Raw genomic sequence first — 5,000 nt, 5'->3', positions numbered from 1 at the left:
TCCCCAACGACCCAAGAGGCTCTTAATCCGCTCAAGGAGGCCCTTAAGGAAAAGGTAAAGCAGTGCGTGAAAAGGCCGGGCCATTTAGGGGAAGGAACGACGCTGGAAACCCACTGTACACAGAGCACGTCGGTCCTTCCTCCCTCCCTCCCTCCCTCCTTCCTTCCTTCCTTCCTTCCTTCCTTCCTTCCTTCCTTCCTTCCTTCCTTCCTTCCTTCCTTCCTTCCTTCCTTCCTTCCTTCCTTCCTTCCTTCCTTCCTTCCTTCCTTCCTTCCTTCCTTCCTTCCTTCCTTCCTTCCTTCCTTCCTTCCTTCCTTCCTTCCTTCCTTCCTTCCTTCCTTCCTTCCTTCCTTCCTTCCTTCCTTCCTTCCTTCCTTCCTTCCTTCCTTCCTTCCTTCCTTCCTTCCTTCCGATCCGCTTCTCATTTCTCCTCCTTGCTGCTGCTTCTCGCCCTCCGTTATCGCCATCCACTTCCTGCTTTTAATCCTTTCTTATCCGTTCCCCTTCGTTCCTCCTATCCACCTTTACTTCCCAGTCCTCGTCTCCTCCCCTTTCCATTAGTCTTTCTTTAACCTCTTTCAAGTTTTTGTTCCATCCTTCTTTCCAAATTACTGCTGCTTTTCCTATTATCGTTGTTGTTGTTGCTGGTGCTGGTGCCGCTATTGTTGTCGTTGTTGTTGTTGTTGTTGTTGTTGTTGTTGTTGTTGTTGTTGTTGTTGTTGATGTTGATGTTGATGTTGATGTTGATGTTGATGTTGATGTTGATGTTGATGTTGATGTTGTTGTTGATGTTGATGTTGATGTTGTTGTTGATGTTGCTGCTGCAGCTGCTGTCGTTGTTGCCATCCCCGTCATTATCGCTGCAGCCGGGCCCCTCCTCTCACTCCCACTTTTCTTTCTCCTCCTCTTTCCTCCTTTCCCTTCGCTACACTTGCAGATCATTATTAACCCATGCAAGCAAGCGCACAAGGACGTGCACAAGTAGCTGTAACACGAGCGTTGGCCCTCACTCTTCACACTACATAGAGTCCATGACGCCATGAGTGTGCGGTGTACGACTTACTCACTGCACACTGACTTTCTTTCTTGAAAACTGCCAAGGCGTTATGTGGGCATCATAGTGCCAAAGAACAAGAGCAAAGCATGCACACACACAACCATTAAACATACAAACCACACTTACAGTCTTACAATTACACCTAAACTTACACACACACACACATATACATACACCTACACGAACACGCACGCACACGCACACACACACACACACACACACACACACACACACACACACACACACACACACACACACACACACACACACACACACACTATTCAAATGTCGGATATCGGCACGCGCGTTTCTGGGTCATCGCCATCTACGTAATGTGAACTGGAGACGTTTCCAAGATGAGAGATACACACATAAAAGACCTTTACTTTTTACTCCTTTATCTTTTACATATTCTCTAGACAGTGGTACCTTTTCGCATCTCTAATTCTTTTAAACGAAAATGACAAAGAGATGTTGTTTAAGTTGCCGAGTTGCACGGATGCAACCTAGCATGTGGTACTGCGTGTTTGCACGTGTGCACTAAACCTTTTGACTGCGGATGGGAAATCGAAGTGTACTGCCCTGAGTGCAAGAGGAGGATCAAGGGAGAGAACTCGGTATAAAATACATACAAACATCGCTCGTTTATTTTCTCTTCTACTTCCTAGCATCCTCGTTCTAGATATGCTTTTCTATCTCTCGTACTCAACTTCCTTTTATATCTCATTCCCGCGTCGTCTCTTCTTCCATTCCCCTCTGCCCCTCCCAACCCTACTCCCCCTACCCGCGCCACATTCATAAAACTAATGTGAATGAAGCGGAGAGGGAGGGGACGGTGGCACGGGGGGGGGGGGGGGGGGCACACCAGCATCAGCCGCAGACAAATGGTCGTCGTAGAAAGTCTGTGAGGGCGACCACTTCCTCATTCTCGTCGGCGCCTCATCTCGGGCTATTGTGAAGCACCGTCAGCCAGAATGAGACGCTTTTCTCTTGCGTTTCAGACAATCATGAGAGTCGTAACTTCTCCGTGCGACCAGAAATATCACTCAGGCCTACTGCTATCATATTTGTTTCAGAAGCTTCAGTTATCCCAAATCCATTTTCTAGATGTTCCTAATACTAATTTACCTTACTCTCTCCCCTATGTTTCTAATCGTATATTTCTATCGTTGTCGAAATCATCCTTACTCTCATCATATTACGGTAACGATAATGATAATGAATCTCATCATCTTCGCCAGCCTTCCTCTTCCTCTCCTCCATGACGAAATAAGAGGTGAGGCTCTCGCAGGTCGCCCCTTGTTTGCCGTAACTAAAGGATGCCGATGCGGCCGCTCTCCGTAAGCAACCCAAGACGGATCTCCCCAGCGTGGGTCCCTGAATGTATCAACCTCGCCTCCTTACCTAAGATTCCTGCTGAAAAGGAATTCCTATGCCAATTTCACTTACAGTTACTGTAATTTACTTAATTATTCATAGAAACTTAGAAAACGTAGTGTAGATATATATTTAATGAAACGTAGCAAACACACACACACACACACACACACACACACACACACACACACACACACACACACACACACACACACACACACACACACACGTACAAGCCCAGTAAACTTAAGGGACAGTGATATTGTTTAAGTATCTGCTTTCATTTAATGAATGCACGCATCCGCTCTCTTATTCATTCACTCTCACTTACTAATTCGTTATCTCTCATTCTGATCCGTTCATCAACTCATTCACTGACTCTCGCACACACACGTATGCACTAGAACCCACACACACAAATACTGTCCACATAGAAAAAGGGTTTCCATGACCACACAAAAAATAGACTCGGCCCCAAAATGCGTCGCTAACAAGTCACCTCGAGACGCCAAAGACTAACTTTCCAAAACTAATCACAGCAGAACCCTTAATATAATGCTTTCTAGACGAGATAATAATGTATCTGCGACAGGGGGAAGGGAGGAGGGGGGTGGGGAGGGGGGCGGTTCTTTCTCCCCTCCCCCCCTCTGCGTCAAGGGGAGGGCCAACGGGCCGTGCAAGGTCGTCTTACACTTCCTAAATATTCTGGTGCACTTTAGCAATATTAACAGAGGTAATACTGACTGAAACTGGAATAGTAACAGCAGTAATAGTATGCTATATAATAATAACAACAACAATAATTAAATAACAACAATAATAGTAATAGTAATAGTAATAACGATAATAATAATAATAACAATAACAATAATAATAATAATAATAATAATAATAATAATAATAATAATAATAATAATAACAATAATAATAGTAATAACAATAATAATAACAAAAACAACGCTAATAAAAACAATATTTTTATTATTAATTTGTCAATAACAAAAACAATATTAACAATAATAGCATTACTAACAATAGTATTAATAACAACAACAAAACACCGATAATCATAACAACAAAAATAATGATAATAATAAAACTGACGGTGATAATAAAAATTACCATTATCCCAATAACATTTGTAGTCGTCTTCTCATTATCATAATGACAATTATCCTTATTATTACATGCCTCATTATTACTGCTAGCCTTTTCATCTTCTCTCCTCTTCCTTCCCTCCCTCTATCTATCCTCATTCGTTCTCTTCTTTCCTCTTTCCGTTCTCCTCATCCTCCTCCCATCCCCTTCCCTCACACTCCTGTTCTCCCCTCCTCCCCTTCGCTCACACACATCCCTCCAGCGATTGCAACATTCAGTTCTGATATGCATCGTGATCACCGCCCCTTCGCTTCTTGCAAACCCGTGACTCACCCGCCCCGTTCCCCGTCGCTCTTTCCCGGTATCCATTTCCTCGCATTCCGTCCCCGGTCTCCTTCCTCCGTCTCTTTGTCGGCGGAATCGCAGAAGGCAAAACAGAATCATACAAACTAGAAAATGACAGTGATTCAACTAGCTAATAACAGTGACATGGAAAGACTGCAGAGGAAAAAAATGATGACGCTGCTGATGCAATCTGATAATTAGAATAAAAATGGGCTGATGCTTGCTATCAACGGTCTAGAAACCATTTTGCCTTTGCACAATGGCAATTTACGCAATATTAGCAAATAAATATTTGTCATCATGACTGGTATTTGCATAATCTTTGTATTTGCTTACATAAAAAAACATTTATGTTACTGAATATGACAGGCGTCGATGGTGATATGTTCAGAGAAAAAAAATTAACAAGATGTTCTGGAAGTAATTAACGAATACGAAAAACAATAAGAACTGCACTTGACGTAGCAGTAGTAGCAATAATAGTGAATGCAGCACAAACAGAGAAGAACAACAGGAGGAGGAGGAGGAGGAGGAGGAGGAGGAGGAGGAGGAGGAGGAGGAAGAGAAAAAGAAGAAATAGAAGAAAAGAAGAATAAGAGGAAGAAGAAAAACAACAACAACATCACGAACAAGAACAATAAAATACTAATAACAATAAAAAATACTTATAATACTAAGAACACTTTCTCCAAACACAACAATCGCAATCAAGATGACGATAGCAGTAATATCAATCACGGAAAAAAATAATAGCGACATAGAAACACAAATAATCAAAATTCCACCAGACCCCGCAACCACAACAGTCATAAACATCACGACCAACAAAAACACACAAAGAACCCGCACACGCGCACGCAAACACACACACACTCACAAAACATTCCCATAAAGTGCCTCGAACCGAAAAAGGCGAAGCACAAATCAAACGCAAACCCTGAAATCAGATTCCATCCCGCAAGTCAGCAATAAACCGCTTACGCTCCTGAGCACGGGGGAGCGAACTGAATTTCGAATCTCTACTACTTGCTTGTGGCAGAGAGAGAAAACAGCACCGAAGACACAAAAACAAGAGACAAACAAGAAACAAATGAGAGACCTCTCCCTATGCCCCCTCCCCTCC

At 43.0% G+C, this 5,000-nt stretch overlaps 1 protein-coding gene across 1 annotated transcript in view; it reads right to left on the bottom strand.

Moving 5' to 3' along the window:
- LOC125040485 (protein phosphatase 1F-like) overlaps window positions 1-5,000 on the bottom strand; it is a 215,043-nt gene that overhangs the window by 55,185 nt on the left and 154,858 nt on the right. The gene's annotated exons all lie outside the window — the stretch shown is intronic.

This window comes from Penaeus chinensis, chromosome 3 (genome assembly GCF_019202785.1).
Source record: "Penaeus chinensis breed Huanghai No. 1 chromosome 3, ASM1920278v2, whole genome shotgun sequence".
Classification (NCBI taxonomy): domain Eukaryota; kingdom Metazoa; phylum Arthropoda; class Malacostraca; order Decapoda; family Penaeidae; genus Penaeus; species Penaeus chinensis.
Note: the sequence above shows the minus strand (reverse complement) of the source record. Positions and strands in the feature narration are given on the sequence as shown.